Genomic DNA, 27,273 nt, shown 5'->3' on the forward strand with positions numbered 1-27,273 from the left:
ACTTTCAGCCTAAATTACCTCAAGTAGTTGAAAAACGATATGTTTGTCTCCATACACCAAAAGAGACCTCTTCCTAACCACCAACACAGATCTACTGGATATTATTAGAATGTAAAATCTTCCTTTCTTTCCTCTCAGGTCACTCCACCAACTTTTATAAGTGCAAAAAGTTCCCAGCTCATATAACAAATCATGGAGGCTCACCAACATAAGCATTTCAGATAAACAAAAATAACAAGACTTTCTACGAATAAATGATGATAAAGAGGGGATACTAATAAACCTCTGGGAAACCATGAAAACACTCCTAAGAGGCAAAATAATTGCTCTTTCTTCAGACAGAAAGAAGCAATAGAGAGAAAAGATAACTGTCTGGAAAAGAACATTGCACTATTAGAGATACAACATGAGGAAAAATCAATCAGATAGAGTCCTATAATTTCTAGAACCCATCAGACTGGAATTAAGCAGCCTACTAAATGAAAAAATTAGATCATCAATATAGATAAGCAAAAGAAAACAATTACAAACACTGGAAATGGAGGAACATGAATGTCATTAAATCTCTCAAAGAAAACATTTCTGAACAGATCTGGAGGCAGACTTCAATAAACCCTCCGAGAACAAATTCAAAACCACTACAGGGAAAACCTGCATAAAATTCTAGACATAGATTAGCTTCCCTTGACCTGACAAACAACCACCTCCACAGTTCTTCCAATAGAAAAAGGTTTAATCCAATGTGCCTCATATAGGACCATCCCCCCACATATCTATCTCTATAACTCCTCAGAAAAGTAACTGTTCATTATCTAATACAGCCTATCATCTATTTCCCACACTCATGCGAGGCCTCATGCAGAAAAGACAAGACTCAGAAATCTTAAGAAGGACTTTTAAAAAAAGATTTAATTGTATTTTATGAATTTGAATAGATAAAATGAAGGTTTCCTCACAAATTTAAGAATTTGTAGATAATCCCCTCATCCTAGCATTGGATGTAGAGAAAGCTGTTGAAAGAGTGAAATGGATATATGGGTTTTCAGGTATTACTGCATGTGGGGTACTGAGATGCATTCACATCCTGGTTTAAAGGTCTATGTTCAGCTTCTTCCTCAGAAATTTGGGTGAAAGACTTCACAACAGCCCGGAATTGGGTTGGTACATAGAAGACCCTTTACTGAGTAGGGAACTTGGTTAACGTTTCTACAACTACACATCTTCACTAGCCAAAACCCATCACATAGTGTGGGACTTGTAATAGTGGTTGCACTCATGCTCCCAGGCCTTTGAGAGGAGATTCTATTTCATTGATTCCTGTTGAAATCCCATCTACAAAGCCTGTTTTGTTGAACTTGACGGTGGGACCATGTTTTAACCCACAATATTTCCATCTTAGCCAAAGATGACATTACAAGAAATTTCTTGAGACCCCTCTTCTCACAAGATCTTCCAGCCAATATATAGAGTAGAGGGGTTTGGATGATTTTGGATAAGCATTTATCCAAATCAAAATTGAGTGCAACATTAAACCAATCCATTGAACTATCTTCTATACCAGGCGTGGCCAAACCGCAGCTTGTGAGCCGCAGGCAGCTCTCTAACAGTTAAAGTGTGGCTTGCGGAGCCCCCCTGTGTCCCACCTCATTCTCCGCCTAACAGACTGGGCAGGGGGGGAGCTCGGGGCTTATGCCCTGTGGCAGGGTGATGGGACTAAGGGCTTCTGCCTTGCTGGGAGTGGGTGTCTAAGGGTTTTAGCCTTGCACCCCGCAGGCGCTGCCCCATGGGGCAGTCTGTGCATGTCTTGCGGCTCTCAAACCTCTGAAGATTCTCATATGCAGCTCGGAGGGTCAGTAAGTTTGGCCACCCCCCCATTCTATACCATAGCAGACACTGCATTTAGTTGCACTACCTAGCTTGTACATTAGAACTCTGGTTCCAGCTCCTGCCTGCCCTGTGCACTAAATCATGAGTCTCTTCATCACTTGATAACCTCCCTCTCACAAAGAGTCAGCCATAATCTGAAGATTGCAGACAAGGGGCAACTGGAGGAGTAATGGCGGGGAGATGGTAGTGGGGAGAGAATGTCAGGAATATGGAGTTTGGGGACCAAATCACAGGTGGATAAGGAGGTGGATAGGACTTTATATATCACCTAGGATATGTCTACACCCTCAGGTCCCAGAGTCCAGGCTCCAACCCAAGCCCAATCGTCTACACTGCAATTGTATAGCCCCACAGCCCAAGCCCCATCAGCCTGAGTCAGTTGACAAGGGCCAGCCACAGGTGTTTAACTGCAGTGTAGACATATTCTTAGGGCCCGAGAAAACTTAGGGCTAGTATTGAATTCACCAAACTGTGTGCAAATTGATTGAAGCATTTTTGGAGGTGGTCATTTTCAAAAGGAAATAGCTATTTGAATGGTGGTCTCAGCCAAAATTCTTAATTGACATTTTGAGTGTAATTATTTAAATATTGCACCTAGTTACCATTCAAAACATATTATAGTGGTGACCTTGTAAAAAAAACTTTTCATTTATTTAATTAAATAATGCAGCATTTGCAGTATTCCCTAGATATAACCTCTACTAAATATAGGGAATGCTGAAACTACCTAGGTGATGTTATTCATTTATCAAAAGTGAAACTGGAACGTGGTTAAAAGGTAACCACTGTAGGTTTCAAGAAGGCAGACCTGTATAAGACAGTACTTTAATGAGAAAAATAAAGTGGATTGGCCTTAAATCAGGCATTTCAGAAGTCTCATTAATTCACTGGAAGATTGCTGGAGACTATAATTCGGTTCACTGCAAAACAAATAGATAAGGTTACCTTATATCCATAGTATTTCCTTGTATTACTTACACTTGGTCCTATACTTACCATTAGAAAGCCCTTGTATGCTGCAAATACAGAAGCTAGCTAACTTCAGGTCTTTATTTCTCAAGATAATGGACACATTTTAAAACTAATTCAAAGTTACTCTTGCAATACTGGAATGCAGACTTAAAACAAACAAACAAACAAACAAACAAACAAACAAACACACTTGCTAAAAATGTACAGTGTCTTTTCTTCAGATTTTTTTTAAGAAAAGCAATTTGTGAAAGCAGAATACTAGAAGATTGCTTGAGCCTGTTTATTTAAGAAGGTCTGAGGTGCTACTATTGTATTATATTGGTTTTACTGTGGTGGACAGGAAAATTTTGAAATTAAATCAGAGGGGGAAAAGAGTGAGAACTGGGAGGTTGGAACAAGTGCTTTTTGTAGGACAGACACCACCTACAGACCTCACCCAAAGGAGCAGAACTCCACATAGGACTGTGCAGTTCTCTTCACATTCACTTCTCCTAAATGAAGTAGCACAGGTATAACCGAGTGCAGAATTTCACTTTGAAGTGTGTGCTCCCCTTGATGCAAATGCAGAGGTACATTTGGACTATACTTGGGTAGATTAAACTGAAATACATAAAAAGTTTGCCTCTCCTTAAGAAGTTGTTCCTCCCAGAAAACCAGCAATGTGAACCATGTATGCTTGCCAAACTGGAGTCACAAAACTACAGCGGGTCAAAAATTCTCAGTGGAATCTTTTTTGATAGAAAATCGGGTTTTAGGCTAAAACATTTTCATGGGAAGTGTCTCCTTTCCTGGAAAATCTTCAGTTTTTCCATCATAAAACCCCAAAATTCAGCTGCCCAAAAGTTTCAGTTTGATGAAAAGCTGCAATTTTGTATTGGGGAGAAAAAAGCTTCTTTTCCAACCAGCTCTGCATATGACACTGTCTGCCACTTCTCCCTTTAGGTCAGTTCATAGCATGCTCTGGGAGTTTGCAGGGCACCTCAGACGCAATCTACATTTCCTTTCTGAATTTTGCACCAGAAGCAATTAGGTGTGTGCTGAAGTTCTTATTGCTTTTTGACTCGCTATTGGATTGGTGACTCCTCCAAAACCCATGACCAGATTGCACGTTTCTTACTTTCCCCCCTAGCAAATATGATGAATGTTAATGAGAAATAAGGACACATAATGGGGAAGATTATACATAACTCCGCATGTTGACTTTTCTTGGAAAGAATTGGAGATCATAAATTTTGGAACACTATACCTGCAGTAAGTGTCAGATCTATTTCAGGATCTCCTGCAGCGTTAGCCAAAATAATCTATGCTAAACTGAAAGGAGGGGCCCTACTCCAATTCTATTTCAATCCAGCCAACATTTCTAAGTATGCCTTTTAACTACACACTATAGACCAATACCATACATGCTATCCTTTTCATGTATAGCACTCCGTGTCAACCAGTAAATGCCATCTGTAATTTATTAAAATGACCAAATCCCTCAAAAAGCTGTATTTTCCAGTTAAAAAAATATGGTGATTAACCTTTTCTAAATTACTAATTTATGAGTTTGTGTGTCTTGAAGGCACACCTCTTTCCCCCTCTCCTCGAGAAGACCTTCTTTGGAAAACAGTATAATAATTATGCTAACACACCCACAGAACCCCACCCCCTGCAAAGCCTATAAACTAGATTCTCATAAGAGTAAATCTATGTTTGTTAAACAGTGGAATGTCTTTTCATTAGTCAGTTAGCCTGGTCTCTTGAGGAAACAAGAAAGATAGTGTTGCTGTTTTCGTATTTTGCTTATGGGAGTTCTCCATTTTAACACTTCCAAAGCAAAGATACATAGAAAATTCTGGTGCTGGACTCTTCAGTATATTAAACCCCATGGTGTTTTTCCCACGTCACATTAAACCACCCTGTATAACAATCATATTGAGGAGAGTGAGGAGAGACAAAAATCAGACATTAAGTGAATCAATGCTTTGGGAATGGGCTCAAGAGGGTGACGAATGGATTGCAGTGATTCTGGAGTTGTCAGCTGAGGAACCACTCCTGTTGCTTCATCTATATCCAGTGATATAGAAATACCCAGACAAATAGAAAGAGTGCTGCATCAGTCACTTTCTGTGACATCCAGGGAATACATCCAACATTTAAGACTGATTTCTTTAGCCTTTAGGCTGGGGTTTTCAAAAGCGTTGGCATTGGCCTAACTCTGCTCCCATTGAAATAAATGGGACTTCTATCACCAACTTCAAAAGGGGCAGAATAAGGCCAACATTGAGCAGTTCTGAACAGCCCAAACTTTTTGTATTTTCCTTTCATTATAACATCTCTATATAACCCTAATATTCTAAAATTTGGGCAGTATAATTTTTTTCAGGTTGGGACTGGTGCTAAGAGTATGTGGAAATTGTATAACAACGCTCTACCAGACCCCTTGATTAAACAATGGAGAAATGTGCTATTTGTAGACTTTAAACATTAGATATTAAAATGTAACTTCACATGGTGGCTTGATGGGGAGGAAGAACATTCATGTTTATTTTCTTATGGCTACAAGCACAGAGATTTATTGACAAAATGCCTACACATTAATTTCTGTGAAAGATCTTGCATAAATTAGGATATTGACATTGTTTATTTGTAGTAGAACTTCAGGCCTAGACAATGTGTCTTTATGTAGATACAGCACCTGTTTCCTGATCTCAATTATTATTCACATACTGCATTTCAGATTTATCAAGTGGAAAAAAGCTATTAAAACTCTTAAAGTAAAAATGACTGTAATTATCTCTGCCTTATTGTATCCTTGATACCAGACATCTTGCTGGTTATGTTTTAGTCTTTTGTCCCAATAATTCTTAATTCAGATCTAGCACAGTGCCACGACTAAAGTGCAGAGCACATTCAGATAATATCTGTGATGAAATCATGACTCCCTGAGGTCAATGGGAGTTTTGCCTTTTACTTTAAGTGGGTCAGGGATTTCACTCCTAAAGTTTAATTGAAAATTGTGTTCAAAGTTGAAATGGACTCAGTTTAACTAGATTCAGATGTTTCGCTTGTGTCTATTAATGTCAATTTATACAAAATCACTCCTCTTCTCATATCAGGAGATAGCACTAAATTTAACTGGAACTACAATTTGTCACACTGAATTGCTTTTTATTTATATACAAATGATTTCTTTTTTCTCCATCACATACACCTACAGTGTATATCGATAACTACAGTATCCCTCATACCAAAATTAACTACATTTGGGCTCATGCTGGGCACCGTCAAATGTCACTGGTGATGGTTTTGCCTTGTATATTATGCTCCCATCATGACAGAAGCAAATTTCATTTTTATTATAAGTGGAGCTGGTTGGGAATTTTCCAACAAAACCTTCCCCCCCCCCCATTAGAAAATGTGAGTTTGTCAAAACAAAGACTATTCACGGGAAAGGGTCAGTTTTGACAAGTTTCCCAATTTTAAAAAAATGTAGGATACAATTTTGTAAATGTTGAAACCAGACATTTTAACATTTTTTTAAGTGAAAAGTTTGTTTGTTTGTTTGTTTGTTGACTGGTTTTCAATTCTAGTTTATATATATTATATATATACATAAACACACACACACACACATATACATACACACACTTAAAAAGGTGAAAATAAAAAGGTCAAAATCAAAATGAAACATTTAGATATTATTGAAGCAAAGCATTTTGATTGACCCAATCTGAATTGGTTTTCAAATTATCAGTTTGTGAACATTTTTAGAGACTTTGACTTTTTGTCCCATTTTGGGATGGAAAACATTTTTGAACTCTCCAGCTCCCAGGACAGAAAAGCCATTTCCGGCCAGCTGCAATTACAAGACCTTGTGGTAAACAGATTGCCCGTAATCATACACTTTGACTTGCGAGATCTCTCACGCGGTGCATACGTTTAGGAAAGGGTATCTACATTTCTTATCACTGCCAGTTTAAAAAGGAGGGAAAGGGCTGAAGGGGGGGGGGGGGGGGAATATCAGCCCCTTTTCCTCCAGCTGAGTACCAAAATTACATCATTCTTGCAAAAGGAAGGTCTGAGGGCAGAAGGTTCAGCTAAGAAGGAATAGGAGAGAAAATAGCATTTGCAGCCTATTTTACATGCTTTGGAGTTCAGTGCATCATCATGCAACAGGAAAGCAACATCATTATGAATCCCTGATGGGATGCACGTAATATTCCACGTTTACCTAGCATGTTTCATCCCAGAGGATCTCAAGGCTTTTTACCTACTATATGCATACGACACCACTTAATTGCAGCTACATCTGGAGTGGAGAGCAACAACCAGTGTGGAAAGGCTAGCTCCACCCCACGCAGGACCCTGGCTACCCACTCCATGCTGCCACAGCTTCACAGCAATTGTTACTACCAATTGCCATGTAGACATATCCTTAGCTACTCCATTTCCCACTAATATTGTTAACCAAGGTGTATTAGAACGTGGAATTACACAATAGTAGCAACTTTTCTCAAAAGAATAATTACAATAATGGTATTTGAGCATCATTCACAAGGTTTAGAGGTGTCTGAGAATCTCACCTGAAAGGAACAGGGCTGCTTCAGGAGTGTTGTATGGTAAACTACATGGATAATTTATGTTGTCATCTGCTATTAACAGACATTGATCAGTAAGCTATATCCCTCTGTCATCTACAACACTGTGACCTAGCAGTTATCAGGGGTTTTCAACCTTCTGAGTAGTTTGTGCTGGTACTGGAAACGTGCTAATCAGAAACAAAAAGTGACTGGCTTTTTATGCATTGTGATTCTTAGATGGACCTGATGTTGAACGTCCTAATTTTTAAGCACTCAAAGTTCAGCATAAAACTTTTTTCCCCAAGGTACACAATTGCTTAAATACCCAGTATCCCCTAGGTTGTGATCTATTCAAAAACAGATATCTTTGGGTGTTGAACAGACAGTTATTTCATGCCCTGCTGGAGTTTAATTTGTATAGCCTCTCTCCAGGTCAACAAAGACCAAGTATTTTATATATATATAGTGTACCAAAGGGAGATTACTTAATGGAATAAAAGCTGTTTGTTGTGGGATATACTGGAGTGAGAGTGGCTGAGTAATTCTGTACTGGGATAATATATGTCAATTACATAGGGCTATTGTTAGATAACAATATAAGCAACTGCTTGCAATGTGAGCTAAGACTATGGTTGTCTTTCTGGTTAACACTGCAATGGACTTGTGATTGAGACAGCTCATCACTGCACCTTAGCTCACTTGGAAGTGAGCAGGTACCGACAAATACAATACTCACATGGACCACCCGCCCCCAACACCTGCCATTCTACACTTGGAACTTCAAGAACACTGAGGGCCACCCTATTTTGGTGGTATTTATGGGAGTTTGTACAAACTCTGTACTACACTGCTGGATGGCAGTGAAACATAGGCTACGAGAAAGGCTGAAGAGCACCAGATTGACATTTTCAATTCTTGTCATCTTCATCAGCTGCTCCACATCAAGTGGGAGAACAAGATCCAAAAGGAGGATATTTGAAGCCAAACCTGACAACTGCCTCCATCCGCACTGGTTCAATTTCAGTGGCTTTCTTGGTATGGCCAACCATCCTAATAATATGCCAGTGATGGACAGAGACTGAATATTCATTCAGATCACCTTATGGACCTAGCTAGAGGTCAACCTACATGGCACTGAATCTGCAAGGAGGCTATGTCCCTTTGGGATTTGATGATGAAGTTTATACCTCCAGGATACAACATTACAACATGAGAAAGTCATCTCTATTTAACAATGTGATGTCCTTTCTTAAAGCACCATTTATGCAGATATTAGTTTGGGACATGACATCAAAAATAAACTCCTGGGAAAGCTCTGTACAACATATATATCCCCTTTCATTGTGTGGGTAATGGAAAAAGTAATGAGTGGTAAAACCCTTAAAAGTTTCTGTGGTTAATCTAATATAGGGCCAGGGCAGGAACTGAGGCAAAGATATCCTCTGTAGGTTGGGTTACTTTCCACCCTACACTAAGGACAGTTAACTTCTCTTTTCAGAGGAGAACTCGGCCCTGCCTTCTATACAGGAAACATCACCAACGAAAGGACTACAGTATTACAAAATCGTTCCATAGAATGGAGAAGCAGAGAGACAGGATAAGTGGCAAGGGTCAACATTCGGCACCCATCTATTGATCTAACTTAAATTCTTTGAAGTCTTTGTGTAGTAACATTGTCTGTCTCTGCAATTGAGACCACGTGTGTTAAACAGTTGGTGTCAGGACAGAACTTTGAGAAAGGACCTAGCAAGCAGCAGGGTAGAGTTGGTTTGAAAGAAACAAAACAAAAAACCAAGGAAACTGTTTTCATTAACACTTTTTCCTGGTTATCATTACAAACATTTTTCAACAAAAATGTCCCAAATAGCTTCAGAGTTGGCTGGAAGAAAGAAAAATAATATTAATAAATTTTACAATAAAATGATCCCATTTTTGATCAGCTCTACCCATAATATTACTAATCCACTCATCATGGGACACACTAACAAAGCATGCATGCTGCTGAAGCCTTGAAGCTTCCATTTGGAGAAGAAATAAAGAGACTTTACTGTGCTAATACATCTTTAAAAAGGTAGCCAGCATGTTTATTTTACTGTTTCTGCACTGATAAGATTTCAGGTTCCACCACAGTTCTAACACCAGGCTTCCCACAATGTGGGTTTATAACATGACCATTTAACCAAAGATAAGACATTCCTTCTAACTGGTTTGGCTAATCCCTAGTTACCCTACTTTACTGAAAAGCAATTCTGAAAAGAAAGGTGTTTATCTGGACCGTTCATACTGGCTCATTCTCAGAGTTTTCCATCGGGGGGGATGATGCAATGGCCAAAACAGGTATACACCAAAATTATTAAAACAACTGGATCCTTATAGGAGCCACCATATGGGACTGTAATAGAATGCCAATGTTTCCTGAAACTTGGCACCCTATTAGCAGGGGTTAATCCTTTAGAAATAGTGTTGGTGGCCTCTGCTGACTTGCTGAGGCAGATGACTCTTTATTCCACCTGGATACAAGAGAGGAAGGAGTGGCTCTGTAAAGAGGATCTAAATTGTGGTTGAGCAATCCTGAAGGAGGAACCCCTCAAGCAGCCAAACTGGGCTGGGGGAGAGAAAGGTTTGAGTTGATCTTTGTTATCCTATGGTTTTGTTATTAAAGCCAAACCCCCAGGAAAGGGGGTGAATGTGGACTTTACATACTGCATGGACTGTGCTTACAGAGAAGGTTGGGGAAAGCATAATTACATAAATGGTGTCAGGAGTCATATTCCTCTGCAATATGGGAATTAAAAGGGAGCAAACTAGACACAGCCAAAAAAGGAACAGCAGAGTCAGATGTTCTAGAGGCTTGTTAACATGGTGAGAGCAGACACAGCCATGGCGGTCAGTGAATGCCAGGCTCTTTGTCCAAGGTCGGATTGGGTGATGACCACATAGCCTGCTTGGTCACCTTCAAGTAGGAAGTTAGTACTGCTCAGTGGGGGAAGGAGTCCTGGGCAATCTGTTTGAGCTCATTTTTTGACAGGAGAGGTACCAGCTGCATATGGGGCCCTGCATGAGCTGGGTGCCACTAGCTACCAGGCAGTCGAACCTGCCATCCTGGGTTGCTTAGGATCTTAGAGGAAATTCCAGGCATTAATACCCGGGTGAGCCCCCTTTTCCATGGGTTATTGCCGAGCAGTGTGAGCATCTCTACCCCCTGACAGATCAGCTAGGCTTTATAGTTTGAAAACGTTGGCCTGTGTGACTTAAGGGCATCAGAGTGCAGCTGGGATTAGTCCCTTCGCAATGTCTCTGGCTTAGTCCACAAGTCTATAGACCCCTGCCTCTCATGCTCTTGAGCTGCGCCTCCTCCTTGTGGTGAGAAGTAGCGCCAGCTGCTCAAAGAAGAGCCAGCTCATCTGCAGCAGAGAGCTTGTGGTATCCCTAACACCATCAGCATTACCCTGGATGGCTCTTTTCCCTGCAGTTTTGAACTGATGTAGCATCTTCCCTAATAGCAAGGGAGATAGCACTTGTTTTTTTCCTGAACCCAAGAGCTAAGCTCTGTCTGTGAGAGGAGTGTTAAAAACCTGTGATCATGAGACTAAAAAACACGGAAAAAGCTATCAGCCCCCTAGAGATCACTTTGCATTAGGTTACATTTTCAAGGGTATTTTTTGCAAGGAAAAAGGCATTGCAGTTTCCTTTAAAAAATATTAAAGCTTGAACTCCCCTTCTAGGTCTCCCAGATTAGGAGGGGACGGAATCATGGGTGCTGCAAATTTGCATGAAGGCCAGCTTTCATCCTAGGACTCACGGCTACACTATCAAGCACGTCTCTCTCACGCACTTATTTCTCTTGGGAAAGAAAGCTCAGACACATTAATCTTCAGCAGCCCTTAACTATATTAGCATTATGCTTGAGGGACTATTGGCAGTATATTGACTGAAAAAATACTGCTTGTCTGTACTCTTAAGTTTACGTATTAGGCAAGGTCAGATAATTTGTTTAGTTTTTGAAGCAATTCAGTTTAAATAGAACAGGATGTTTCTCTTCTGCACTGTAATAACAAACCACAGTATAATTCGCTGTGGGTTCCATTGTATTTCAGAAATCTGCTAAATATTAACTGTAGCAAAATACTCAAGAAGCCAAGTCTGATACATGAAGATTAAAATAGACAAGAACAGCTAAACTTACCAGAATCTAAGATGAGCCTTGATAAGCTATTAGCATCATTATCTGCCCATTACTGCAAATCCTACACTCAATCCCCGGTAACAAATGTTGAAAATCCCAAAAAAGTAAAAGTAAGCAAAAATAATATCCAAAGCCAGGAACTTTTTCTTGTATTTAACTGATATATTTCTCTTGTTGAAAAAATGTATATTTAAAGTGTTTTATAAAATTATTGTGCTAAAACACAAACAAAACAAAAACCACAACTTTGAACCACTGCACCATGGAACAACCTAAACCTTTACCTGAACCTAACAGATCAAACAGAGCAATTACCTACGCTTCACTTTCACACTGAAACTTTGGGTGACCTTTAATATAATTTTAGCCATTATGGTCAGATAATTTGAAAAATCTGAACCAATTCTCAGAATTCCCTAGAATTCTGCACTAATATTATATTATTAATTATTATTAGTTGGCTGACATTTGCTTCTTTGTTAAAAAAGATACATCTAGAAGTGGTATCATCTGGTTACCATCCATAAACTATCTAAAGCTCAGATTTTAAAAGCTTTTTTCAAGTGTTAAAAGTGGGTGGGTGGAGGGAGAAAAAAATCTGAATAATCTTATGACTTTCTGTAGCCCTTTCCTTTCTCTAGCAAAATTGTAATGACTCCCTGTCCTGTTTATCTACAAAAGTAAACATTTGGTTTAGCCAAAGACATTAGACAGAAAAACATTCACAGAAGGCTGAAATGTTAAAATAAGAAATACTAACTGGTAATTTTTTTCCCTATCTGAAAACACACCATGGTAGATGACTTTTCACTTTCTGCTGGCGACATACCTATATTTTCCTGCATGTGGACATAACTCAACCTCTCATTTTTCTCTCCTGTATTGAGAGATTATTGCTTGTCTGCCTTTTCAGAAAATTTCAGTTTAGTCTGACTTTAAAAAGATGAACCGCAAAAATTGTATTTTTTTAAATTAAATTAAAACCCTGTATCATTGACAGAATGTAGGCATACACTACACATTATGGGTGAGATTTTCAAAAGGAAAATTGCGTGGGAGCCCAGTTAGGACAATGCGGAGTGTTTTAGAAAGCCCTGACAATGAATACACTGACTCTATTGAAAGAGGTTTAGAGAGAGTTGCTGAGGCCAGGGACCCTCCATTCATTTTCCGATCTAGTCTACACGAAGGCCTCACATTAGTCCAAACCATCCTTTTTGCCTACGAAGGGCTGGACATACTCTCTTCTGAGCTATGGTATTCCTGGATTGGATGGAGGAAAGTGTTCCACACCTTCACTATTAGCTAAGTGCTAAGCCTTCTGCCTCTAAGCTACTGCAAGGCTCTATCAGCTCTCATGAAGCTCGTGGCCCAAACTGATCTTCCATATGACTGGCTTATGTTTACATTTTAAAACAGGATATTTGAAGGGAATGCAGTCTTTGTGGAAGATGCCTGCTGCCTGCCCAGGAGAACTAAGTCTCCTCTTTATCCACAGACCAGGTACGGCATGAGCCGCAGAAATGTGAGCTCTACATCCCCATGCCCAGCAATGTGTTTCAACAATGATGTGGAAGGATCACTTGTTGGGGAAATAAGGGAATTCACACTGCAAATTGTTAAAATCTTTGGCTTCTCTAATGAGACTACCATTGAGTGTGATACTGTTTGGGAGGGATATGGACATCTCATCTGTCTGCTGGGAAATGGATTGAGACAACCAGTGTATTTCACTTGTTATGAGACAATAGGCTCTTTTGGTTAGTACTTCAAAACAAAAATGAAGATGAAGTATTTCCATCATTATGAATCATCTAGAGGAGGAAAGGCAGGAGGGAGGTCTTTTAAAATAATTCACTGCTATAGTTGCTGTCCCCCCACGCCAATAGTTGCAGCTCACTTTTTAATAAAAGCCAAAAACAATTCTACAATAGATTTATTTTTCCTGCACTCCCTATGCTTCTTAAGGCATTCCTGTTGCCTCAAACTTTTATAGAAAGACAGTGAATTCTAAACTCAGTCTTACTGGATAAATGGAAGATTAATTGCTTTTAAACTATTTAGTTTTAACCCGTATTTATATATACTTTTACTACTCTACATACATACTGTTACAGTTTCAGGATTTAAAACAGTGGGCCAGATTCACTAGTACACTCTGGCTATTTTTGTGTTGCTTTGGTGACAGAAAGCAGCTGTAAACCATAGCTACACAAAGCAGCCAGGGCATGCCAGTAAATCTGATCCTGACAGTTTACCTTATGGACTTAATACATGGAGGATGGAGAGAAAAGTTCTGAGACTGAAACAAAGAAAGCAACAGATTCTAACCATATTTTGCCTCAAAGTCTAGTCTACTATCTTGGTAAGTGATATAGACACTAAACTAAAGAGCTGTTTTATACAGACACACACACTTCTTAAAAGTGTTGTATAAACTCATTAAAAACTGTTCCTGTGTTTGTGCCTCACATAGAAGCAGCTTTCCAAAAAAGCCTAAAGATGTCACATAGACAAGATTACTTTGCAGGTATATAGTATGTCAGCTTTGTTTCAAGAATCTCCAGTCCTTTACAAACATTTTCCCACAACTTTCATGAATGTCTCCCTTATTTATATAGCTGGCCAAAAAAAGTCAAAGTAAGAGAAGAGATTCTTGAGCAGTCTGACCCTACCCAAGAAATTCGCAGTTGTGTCCATGGCCAAAGAGGAAAACACTGGTGTCCTAGCAATCCAGAATTGCAGATGTAGACTCACCCTTTACTTTTGCACTGGACAATCAGCTGAAGTTGTTAAAGAGAGATTCCAAATCAAATTATAATCCTGCTAGTGGGAAAAGATGCTGTTGTCTGGTAATCAGTGCATCCCTCAACACTTTTTGGAACTGTTATATTTCATAATCAGGAAGAGAAACATATGGTGTTTTGTGCCTGCCTTTACAACATCACAGCAGAAAATTGGGCCTAGAGTGATTATATATGGTCAGAATGTATACAGCAAATGAGAAGCGTGGTGTTTTGTCATATAGAGTTGAAACATTTGATACTGTAGTTGTCACTAAAGTCAGATGTTAGTCACTGAGTATCTCTGCTATGCTTGGTAGGTAAGTCAGTGAGACGCATTCTACCCCTCACACACACTAATTAGGCGAAACCCCACTAATATCAAGGGGGCTATGCCTGATTTACACTAGTGTGAGAGAAGAATCAGGCCAAAGTATGATTATTTTCTACCTGCGGACACATGGTAAAAATCTGTCATGTACCATTTGATAATGGTGTGGTCCTGACTTGATTAATGAGATGGGAAAGGATGTTGTTTTCAGTGACGTACCCAACCATTTTTCTTCAAAGTTACCATTGCTAATTTGAGTTTAAAATTGCTAATAATGGTTTATGTACTGTGGCTCTTTAAAATTCCCTAAACTCTTCAAATATTTTATGTGCGGGAAATAAAATACACTTGATTGCTTACCCTAGAGTTTTATAATAAAAGAAGAATGACAGAAGTGCATTGGATGACTGTTCCAGAGCACTTATCCTCTGGGCACTTGATGCTGTAAATGCTTAGTACTTTCTCTGACTTTTTTTAAACTATATACAGTGTCTTTGTTGACTTCACTCCTTACCTAACATGTCTCCCCCACCCCCCAAAGCTTTTTGAAGGTTTGGAAAAATGGGGATTAGGGAGCTGAAGTAGCAAATAAGAGCATACAACAAATGACATTTGATCTAGAACAAGTTTGTAGGATTAGGCAGATGGGTGAAAGATTTACAGGGAAGAGGGAATTTAGCTTGTTCCTTTTAATTGGTAAAACAGGTAATAAATAACACAGATTTGTGAAAAGTTAATCCTGAAGCAATTTGCTTCTATGTAAAAAAGGCCTTGAGATGGGCTTTAGGGCTAGTTTAATATACAACTTTAAACATCAACTCTCAGTGTTCCATCTACGACTACTTTCCCCTTTGCAATAATTTATTACCTGCTTTAATAGAACGAATATCATGAAGACTTGACATTAATCCAAGCCTTTTCATTGGAATTCTCTCTCTCAAAATCATGTTATTCCATGAAGAATTTAAACCTCAAGTAATTAGCCACTTACAAATACAAGGGGCCAGAGCCTCAGCTCCGGCGGACGACCATTCAATTCCAAGGATGACAAGAGGATATAAAATTGCTCTTTGTGCTCCCCTAATCTTTAGCCACTCTGTGTCAACTATCATAGACCCCCAACAGGTGATTTCAGTAGCTGGGGATTGTCAGTACATAGGAGATCTCAGGCCATACTCCTTCAACCCCAGCTATGCTGTTAGACAGGACAAGCTTTATATAGAAGCTGCTTTATGCCACATGAGGAATCCTCCTCATAGTGTCGGATCATCTGGCTTAGGGTTCCGTTGCTTTAATAGCTGCTGCAGCGCCACACAGGATTTCTGGTGTAGTCCCCACAGGGCCAGCTCTAGGTTTTTTGCTGCCCCAAGCAAAAAATTTTTTGGCTGCCCCCCACCCCAGCCCTGGGCTCTCCCCTTCTCCCCCCACCCCCCCAACTGCACCCTCCTGCCGCCCCAGCCCTGGGTCACTGGTAACTTGCTCCCAGGGCGGGTCATTCAGCAGGAATTTTGGATGTGCACAGAACACAGACAGGATTGGTTCCCATATGGTTACAGAACTGCAGTAAAGTGGAACAATTTTCAGCTTGTGTGATTGGAGGATATCTGGATGCATATTATAAGACTGTCCTACATAAATGAGGAAAAGTCGAGGTGCCTTTATTATTCTTTTGTTCCATTCTTTGTTTCTATGGGAATTTGCCAACGCACTATCACTGTCTTCCTTTTAAACAAATAAAACAAACTAAAAAAAAAAAAAAAAATGCAATGGCTGTTGAAAATAGCAATTCCAGTCCTAATAACCATTGGGAAGCATTTCTTGCTCAATTTATTCTACTTTTTCTACAGCAAGTTACAGTGGATCAGTATATTTGATTTGGGAGAAATGAAGTAACAGCAGCCCAAATTGAGCTTGAGGACTCCTGAATTTTGAGGGTGTTCAAATCTGGAAGGCAGGTGCTAGATTCCCTTTCTGAATATTAGCTAAATCTGGAAAAGAAAAGTCAATTTCTGCTTCCATGGCTCAGAAGTGTAAATCCTCCTACGTGCCTGGTACTGTATCTAAAGCTGCCCAGTCTAGTAGAGCCTCCCCTCCCTTACTTTTCATTTTAAATTCTAGTGGGATCCATGTACTTCCCTTGCTAGGTTTCAGATAGAGAGGTGCACTGTCCATTTAGTCCACCCAATTCTTTCTTTGGGGGAGAGCCCAGGGCTGGGGCGGCAGGGAGTGCGGGGGGGGGGGGGGGGAGGGGAGGAAGAGCCCAGGGCTGGGGCGGCAGGGGAGTGCAGGTGGGGGCCAGGGCTGGGGCGGCAGGAGGTGCGGGTGGGGGCAGAGCCCAGGGCTGGGGCAGCAGGGGAGCGCAGGTGGGGGCCAGAGCTGGGGCGGCAGGGGGTGTGGGCAGGGGAGAGTCCAGGGCTGGGGCAATACAGGGGTGAGGGGGGAGCCCAGGGCTGGGGTGGGGGACGGCAAAAAACCTAGAGCTGGCTCTGTCCCTACCATTCACAGCAAGCTGCAGGTTTCAGTTCCATACTCCTTCCCCCTCCCTTTCCTGTTGCTAGTGGCCGAGGGAATGCTGGGAAATGTAGTTCTTTCCCTGCTCCAGGGCTGGCTCTATAGGCAGGGAGCTAACCAAGGAACTACAGCTCCCAGGGCCCCCTGTTGGTTCTCAGCTCCCATGCTGGATTCTTGCGCCCCTGCAAATGTGCTGCCCGAAGCAACTGCTTGCTTTGCTGGTGCCTAGAGCCGGCCCTGAGTCCCCACATTTATATTTAAGACCACTTCTAGACTGATCTTTTGGACATTTGAGACAATGCTCAATGAACCCTGCCTGAAGCTTCTCAGTTTATCAGACCCAGACCACCTTTCCGCATCCAGATTGCTTATGTTTGGCAGATTGTTGAAAGGATATACAATTTGATTGTAGGAATACGTCTGCAATACAATCACTTCATTGCTCCAGAATCCAAGCATTTGCAAGTAACTTCTCAATTTTTCAGATTTGCAAAAAGCTTGGAGGTTTTTATCCTAGGCCTTTTTATTAATCCAAAAGGAAAGTTTTGCTTGATGCTGTTAATTGTTTGAAGTACAGCATGTAGGTTGGGATACATTGGCATGTTGCCTTCCTGCATAATTTTGTGGAGAGGTACATAAAGCTGCCCTCTTCACTCTGACTCTTGAGTCCTTAATCACCACTATTCAGGGTAAAACAAATATTCCAAGTACAAGGACTGGAGTCAACTGCCATACATTTTTAACATGAGGATGGACTGTCTGCTGTTTGTAAGAAATCCTACCACAACGAGACCTAAAATCCTGGCTACCAAAGCTCTCCAAAGCAGATGTCCTTCACATTTCCAGAGGACAGGCATCTACTGTACACCAGGTCCCAGAGCAGCATCAGAGCCATTCTACAGCTGCTGATGCATTGCAGTTGCCAATTGCTCTGACACTCCACACCCTTGCCTTTCTCTCTGGAGAGCAAATGGCTGGTGGGTTGAAATTCAGTAGCTGTGGTGCTTTGATGAGCCAAGCCTTACTCCGCTCTGACCTAAAGCTGCCTGAGGACTTGGGGGTAAACTGAGCTCAGACACCTGGCACTAGTTCCACAATTTTTAAGAACTGAATCAGACCAATGGTCCATCTTGTCCAGTATCCTGCCTCCAACAGCAGCCAACACTAGATGCTTCAGAAGAAGATGCAAAGCCCCCTACATAGGACAATTATGCTATAAGGTGCCCCTGGTGGAGTTTAATCCTTCCTCCAAGCTGTTAGTTGTATCCTGACGCACAAGTGTTTGTATCCATTACAAAGTTTTATACCAGCTCATGTAGCTGCAGAGATTCTTATTTTTCAGAAGAATTTTTAATTTTTTAATTGAATGGTGCTAATTTATTGCTCTCACCTCCCGAGTGGTGGCACCAGTTGACCTGTCTGGGGCCCTTTGCAGCTGTAGTAGAGGGTATGATTTGACCTATGTATGTTAGACGTGTAGGTCTTTCCTCCTGCATTTCTAATTAACTGGTGCCTCTCCAACATCAAGGCTTCCTCAAAATAATTAACAGTTTAGCGATTTAATTCCTGTTCTCAAAACCAATATTACTAAGGGCCTCATTCAAAGCCCACTGAAGTCAATGTGACTTACAACTCTTTCACAGCCTGTTCCCTGTATTATAGGCAATAAATTAAACCATTGGAATTACAGATAAACTGGCAGTTTTCCAATAAACTGGTGCTTCCAAAATAGCGATTTTTGTTTTAATAAGCACTGATAATGGTTCAGCTATTTAATCCCTAATTTCATGCATCGTCAACAGATGTAATTCCTGTGCACCTTTATTTTCATCAACTACTTGTTTACCACTCAGCAACATCAATATCACTAAGCTTCTGAACCTGAAATCCATTCCTTGTGAGTAGACTCCAGCCCCCATGTGGAGCCCCATTGGTTCCTTATTTTTCCCTTTCAATGGATTTACACTGAGGAAGTTTGATATGCAAGGAAAAATGTTTTTTCCTAGCTGCCAGACCTCCAATCCCACACCGGAAATGAAGCACTGCTCTTTTTGACCCATGCACCCTTCACAATAAACATCTGCAGGTTATTTAACAGTTATGTTGCTGATGAGCAAGCCCAAAGTGAATCCAGCCCACTATGGTACTGCTCCCCTGGTATTGCAATGACAACAAGTGGGGGGGGGGGAAACAGTGAAAATGTAATTCTGTCGAGAACATAAGCACTGTAGGTATTACTTGGAACACAGACAGGGAGCAGGTCTGTTGAGTAAGCAGGTGTTTCTATAAAGTCACCTTTCTGAACATATGCAGGCTTTAAGGGCGAGACTCTAGCTGCTTGGCAACCACTCCTAGTTTAACTGGTTGGTTTATGGATGATTACGTCACTGGGGTGGTGCAGAGTTGCCAGATCATACTGATGAGTCTGGCCCTAAGTCCCAATAGACGAGCTATTCATCATGGAGTTTAACATTTTTGCAAGCTGTAGAACTGGCTTGTACAGAAGGCAAAACATGCCAAAAACAATTTGTGGGCAAGTAAGATTTATGAAAAACTATACAAGATGCAATGATTTGTGTAATCAATGTATTTTGATGATCTGATTACCACTTTTCAATTGCCAGTGGCAGAAATAATTTCTCTCTATAAAATTACAAACTCATTGAAATTAAAGTGGGAGCAGATGGAAAGCTGTTTCAGTTGTTGACATTTTTAGTTTCTGAACAACCTTCAAAGCATATAGTACAGTTACACTATAACATATTTAGGATAAAGCAACAGTAACACCTTTCCTCATTCCAGAAACATGAAGGTTATAAACCAATTGGTCAACCTGATGTACACAGCACAGAGTTGAAAAACTGACAACAAATAATTTCTATTAAAAAATTCACCTTTATCCTGTACATGACTTATTCTCAACGTATATAATTTAGAACACATACAGCTCTATTCAGTATATAATACTTGGTTTTCAGATCATTTACTAAGCGTTCACTGTGAATGGACCAGACTCAGTTCATGTAAACTAGCATAGCTCCATTAGCTTCAATGGATCTATACCAATTTGCCAGACTGAGGATCTGTCCCAAAATCTGTAATTTACAATTCATGCTTGCTGATAGTAGTCATGTAGGATTGTTTCTTTTTCTCTAAGCAAATGACCAACAGAGTCACAAATCCAATATACAATTTGAAATTAGCTTTTTGTGTATACTAGAAGATGGGATCAACATGTTGTGAGAGTTTATGCTACTAAAGTTTGAGCCCTCAAACGTTCTCAGAAAGAGAACACAAGGATTGTGACCACTTTCAAATCTATGTTCACCTTCCATTTATTTCTCTAGGTCGGTTCTTATATTGGCATTCATCACCCTAGTATTAGAATGTCTTCATATTGAACTGAGCATTCACAGAATTCCACCCCATGATTCATTCATCTCAGAAAATACACATGAAAATAAATATTGCATGGGAGGAGAATGCAGACCAAACTAAATGTGAATGTTCTCAGAAGTCTAGGGGACAGATTATCCTTTCATTTACACCCATGCAACTTTAATTACTTTAATAGAGTTATGATGGTGTAAATGAGTGTAGAATTTGGCCTCAAGACTGATTTTAAAGGTGCGACACAATACAGCACAAGTGGGTATGTCAGCTATGATGTTCTTAGATGTTTAATTGTTTAATTCTAGCATGCTGTGCTAGTTTTCCTGGAATAGCTACTGTAAGACTGAACACACTGAATCTGGAATTTGAATGTAAATGCTTTATTCATTGAAGTAGCTTGCTCTCAATGAAGTAATGATAAAACATTCTGTTATGGGAGATATATGGCAAGTCAATATATTCATGAAACAACTGATTATTTTAAGCATCCCATTCTCTCAATAATAAGGAAATAATTAAGTTATCTTACAATATCCTCCACGACAATCTATGATGAACACACAACAAAACCTTTTCTGCCACATTATTGCAGCTGCATCTGGGCAAAATTTTTGTAAGGAAACCAGAAATCTGGTGAAACTCAACCAGAACTCCCAGACTTGAGCCAGTTTTATGTACCTTTTAGCCAACTTGGGCTGAGTTTCAAGTGTACTTATGCACGTGCATGGATTTGGATGGAAACTGATATGTATTAACTAGCTCCCATTTGAAGCCAGGCATAACTATAGTTCTTGACCAAGTTTTGCTTCCAGTCCTGGAGGATCTTTTGAAATTGACTTTAGCAGAAACTGGAAAGAAATTTGCCAGGGGTTCATATAAAGGGCTGCCCAGAGGGGGGGGGGGGGGGGGCAAGTGGGGCAATTTGCCCCGGGCCCTGCAGGGGCCCCCACAAGAATATAGTATTCTATAGTATTGCAACTTCTTTTTATGGAAGGAGCCCCTGAAATTGCTTTGCCCCAGGCCCCCAGAATCCTTTGGGCGGTCCTGTTCATATAAACCTAACCCCCCCGAGTTTTACATGGGATATGTGAAAACACCAACCATGATGGTTTCAGAAATGTGTGCCTTGTGAACAAAAATATGCACATGTGCCAATTTGCAATAATTAGCCATGAGATTCCAGGTACATGTTTTTGCACCCCCACCCCAATTTTCCGATTTTTGGAGACTCCTGCAATAGCTAGGCAGAAGAGGGCAAGTGGAAGTGGAAGAGTTGCCATTAATTCATAACTTCTTTAAAGCTTGTAGATGTTAAAATGTAATGCTATAGGTGTTGTTTGTTATAGATCCCGGATAAGGAAAAGAGGCCAAGTTCATCACTAGCACCATTGACTTCTCTGGACACATGGACTGAATGTGGCCCATTATTTTTAGTGGTATGTGAAGATATTATTGTTAATGTTTTACAGCATTCATTGATTTCGGTGTATTTGTATAAGAATATGTATTCTTAAGTATTATTTATTTATACTGCACAATACCAAGCCAGGTAACAATATGTCGCAACTGCTATTTTAAATCTTAACTCTTTGGTTTTAAAGTTTACCAACAGAATTTGACACCACCAGGTACACATTCCCCTTCAAAATTTTCTTTAGTTCATCTTGTTACTTTGGACAATGCCACTTTAAAATTCATACAAATATAAACAGCTTCTAAAAATCTGTCAACTTCTATTTTTATTGCTTTTCCAGAAGTTTGTTGTGAACATTTGGTTTTAAAAAACTGCTTCTGCGTTCATATCACGTTTAGCCTTAAGCAAATTTTTAATAGCCAAGATATAACCAAGGCTCAAATAGTAAATATTTAATCATGGAAATGCTTCTTCCTATCTGTTCTCTCATTGTATAGATTAAACTAATTGGTTTAATGTATTTAAACAAGGATAAGTGGGAACCACATTTCTCCCAGTTGCCTTGCAACTAGTGTTTTGGTTTTAAATAACCCGCTGAAAATATTTTAGGGCCTTTGAATAGAAAATATACAATATTAATCAAAATATAATGGCACCATTATGTCCCACTATTCTCCTGGAGATAACTGGAATTAGAAACTACATACAAATGTCAGCATTGTTGTACTGAACAGCACAATATCATACAAATCAAATATGGAAATGACAAGGTCATCTGGTTCTAGTGTTCTGGAAAGCATTACAGGACTGGGTGATGTATTTGGGTATATGACTGCTATGCCTTTGTTTTTGTGTACTGCATCTTTAAATTTTTAAAGACCCTGCTGTCTGCTGAGACAGGAGGTTGTACATTCAATTCAGTGCAGACTGTGTGAGAAAGTACACACAGAGCGTTCTCCCTCTTACCAACTTTAGATTAAGAGAACCACAAAACAAGGGGAACAAAGTTAAACTGTTTGCATGTGGAGAAACAAAACAGTTTCCCACAATATAAAGTGAATCTGTTTTAAGTGACAATAAAAAAAAAACTCACAAGAAATGTGGGCAGAATTATTCTCAATATCTTTGGGGTCACTTCAGGGAAGTTTATTAAAACATAAGATTGCCCAGTAAAGACAGTCTCTTGTATAGGTTTCACTGTATTTTCCAGTGCTTTACCAAAGTATTTCAGAAATATTTCAGAAATAAAATTCACATTGACTCAGTTGACAGGAGAAGTTCTCTCACTGATCTTATTACAGTATATTATGTACAGAAAGCGGAATGTGATTTGATATTTATTTTACACAAACAAACTTACTGAACTCTTTAATAAGCTAAAACCCGCATTTCGAAGATCTAAATACCCTTTCAATTCCTAACATCTGATCTCTATTAAAGGAGACTTTCCCATCTAGGACAGTGAATATCAAAGTGACTCTAAGGCAGACATCTCACAGTTGACCTAGCAGGCAGGGCTAAAGAATCATTTAATTGGAGGGACTCTAAATATTTATAGTTAAGAGCAATTTTGTAGTAAAGTCTATACTGTATATCTCAATTAAAGGCACAGTTAGAAAAGTGGTTTAATTTCTGATTACCACTTGTTCCCTTTTCTGTTACTAATTGAGGGATATTAAAATCCCACACTCTAAGGTCCAGAATGTGGCTTAAGTCACATTCACACCACACCGGCAGATGCACAAGAGAGATTGTGCCTCAGGGGCTGCTTCTTGTGCAGGGTGGGAGAGTGCAACTTCTCTCCATACTACTCTATAGACCAGAGCAGGAAAGAGGTTGGGGTGAGGTGCTAAACTAAAGTCCTGTCCCCTCCTTTTTCAACAGTTTTTTCCCCCTCAAGGGTGAGCAGAGACAAGGCGCACAAGAGGTGGAGACTTCTCACTTGCTCCTCCACTTCCAAGTGGCCATGCAAGGATGTTTTATGATCTGTGTGTAAGACAAGTATTTGTACATGGAAGAACTGGCAGAACTCACCAGAGGTTTGCACCCCCATGTTTCATGTTGCGTTTCCAATTCAAGAGAAATTCAGCTGAATTCCACTTAAAGCATAAATTCCTCCTCTGCACTGATGGGGATGAAAGCGGTTGCTGAAAACATGGCCCAGGTTTGCTTGAAAGGTTCATAACTAAGTCAAAGACACGGTGTACTTTCCTTACAAAAGGTTTTACTTTATGTTGGTTTCACATTTGTACTTAAGAGAGGAAGAAGGGGCTATCAATCTGGAATCCACCAACAAATGTACTTGAAGGATCATATATTGGAAGATGTCCGTGATGTATTGTCAGTACAGAAAATACCTGCCTATCTTATTAACACACTCAGTCGTGAGTGCAAAAGCACAAGATGCAAAATGGAAAGTTTCTGCAAATAAGACGAGAACTAACTTGCAGTAGACTGTCATGTTAGTGCTTTCTAGTTACTGAAAGGGAACACTGTGATACAAGTTGTACTAGTGAAGAATCTCTGTGCCAACACTGTAATAGGAGCCCTTTTATGAGTAAGCAGAGTTTTTATATGCAAACTGATATGGGACAAGCAAGGGACATAAACAGACAAAAGGAATGAAAACAGCCTGTAGCTCTACTGAGAGCACTAACTGTGAAACCGTTGGAACATTACATTAGTGGGTACTTTTGTGGGAGATTTTTCCACACAAGTCAATTACCTACTTTCAGCTATTGTACCTTTGGTACAATGTAGATAAAGTGCAATAGATACACATTTGCCAATCTCATTCTCACAGGGTGAAATCCTGGCCCTATGGAAGATAATGAGAGCTTTGCCATTGACTTCAGTGCAGCCAGGATTTCACCCACAGTTTTAAGGGAAAATACAAAATTGGCTTCAGCTAAACCAGTGAATCTTCCACTACCATCACAAGCTGCTTTAGCTGGAATAGCATGGCCATCTTCACATTGGGCCCATTTCTCAGGTTATTGATCAAAAACATATATCAGTTGAAGTCAATGGGCAAAATTCTGCTCCTGCCTTCGATAGCTGCATTATATATACGTATATGTGTAGGCACGTAGAACCTGTTATTTATTGATTTGTAGTGGAGTAGCACCCAAAGGCCACATTCCTGGATCAGGTTCCCCTCATGCTAGCTACTATAACACACAAATAATGCAGAGATAGATTATAAACTCTTTGGGGGAGAGGCTAGCGATTTGTTCTTGTTTTGATTTTTACATTTTACCCCATCCCTATGAGATGTGGAAGCTGCCTTAGTAATGTAAGATATCGTGTGGGCAAGTGGTGGGACACGAAGCAGAGGAAGCCTTCCCACCTTAGAGCCTTGATTACAAGCCAGGTGCCTGAGCACAAGGATTGTACTCTCCTAGCACCGTGAAGGGCCAGACCAACGGAGGTGGGGATGAGACAAAGGTTGGCCTTCCTTCCGTCAGCTGCACTGCCCGGACACAGAGAAGGGAGCACTCTGGGATCACACAGCACCCTCTTATTGGATAACCTCTCTGTGGGCATAACCTCTCTGTGCACCTGGGATCTCTGGCCCCAATTCAGCACATGCTTAGTTTTACTCACATATTTAAGTCCCATTTGTGACACCCTGACACCCCATAATTCACCACTGTCATGTAATTAGGATGTGTCTTATACAAAGTAGGCCTTGGGAGATGTCATACTAAAACTCTTAATCTGCTAGACAGTAATATTTCGTTGGATTGTATGTGCTATCATTGTATGTGAAGTTATGAAGTTTGGCTATGTATGTATTATTGAAATATGTCCTGAAATATGTTATTGAAAACACCCACCAGCAGCCTTTCAGGTACGACAGTAAAAAGGCCAAACAATATTAACGGCTTATTGAAGAAATGCACAAAATCACAAAGATTACCCCAGGAACTGTGTACAATAGAAACCTTTCACAGATAGCACTACACCGGGGTGGGCATACTATGGCCCGCAGGCCGCATCTGGCCCACCAGCCATTTTAAGCCAGCCCTCGAGCTCCGGATAGGGAGAGAGGTCTGGGACTTGCCCCACTCTGGCACTCCAGACTGGGAGCAGGATCGGGGGCTGCTCCAAACGGCTTCAGGAAGCAGCGGCATGGCCCCCATCCTGGCCCCAAGCGCCACCCCTGTAGCTCTCATTGGCCAGGAACCACAACCAACGGAAGCTGCAGGAGTGGTACCTGCGGACGTGGCAGGATGCAGAGCCACCTGGCTGTGCCTCTGCATAGGAGCCAGAGAAGGGACATGCCGCTGCTTCCGGGAGCTGCTTGAGGTAAGCGCAGCCCAGAGCCTGCACCCCCGAGCCTCTCCCCGTGTCCCAACCCCCCCCCAGCCCTGATCCCCCTCCTGCCCTCCGAACCCCTTGATCCAAGCCCAAAGCACCCTCCTGCACCCCAAACCTCTCAGCCCAGCCCCCCCCAGAGCATGCACCCCCAGCCAGAGCCCTCCCCCCCACACCCCAATCCCCTGCCCCAGCTCTGATCCCCCTCCCGCCCTCTGAACCCCTCAGTCCCAGCCCAGAGCACTCTCCCAAACTCCTCATCCCCAGCCCCACCCCAGAGCCCGCACCCCCAGCCGGAGCCCGGCCCCCTGCCCCTACTCCCCTGCCCACACCCCCAGCCCAGAGCCCCCTCCCGCACCCTGAACTCCTCATTTCTGGCCCCACCCTAGAGCCCGCACCCCCAACCAGAGCTCTCACCCCAACCCCAATTTTGTGAGCATTCATGACCCGCCATACAATTTCTATTCCCAGATGTGGTCCTTGGGGCAAAAAGTTTGCCCACCGCTGCACTACACAATGGGAACTGTTTGATCCAAGTCACAGCAAAAGAGTTTTCCAGCAAGTGGGGAGAAGATATAAAGGGGGGAAATGACATCATGGGGGAGTCCTCACTTTCCCTACAGCAACACACTGGAAACACCTGAGGAACAAAGACTGAACTGTGCGAAGTGATGGTCCCAGGCTAGAAGGATTTTTAGCCTGTGTATGAAAACTTGGGAAAGCCAAGGCAACTTGTGCCTTAAGAATCTGCCAGCCTGTTTATCACACAGGGTGAGAAGTTGCTAATTTATATCCTACCTATCTAGCGTGTTAAGCTCAGTTTGCCTTTTTTCTTTCTTTACTAACGTAATCTGCCTTGATCTGTTTGCTATCACTTATAATCACTTAAAAGTCTATCTTTTGTAGTCAAT

This window comes from Emys orbicularis, chromosome 1 (assembly GCF_028017835.1).
Source record: "Emys orbicularis isolate rEmyOrb1 chromosome 1, rEmyOrb1.hap1, whole genome shotgun sequence".
NCBI classification, from domain to species: Eukaryota; Metazoa; Chordata; order Testudines; family Emydidae; genus Emys; species Emys orbicularis.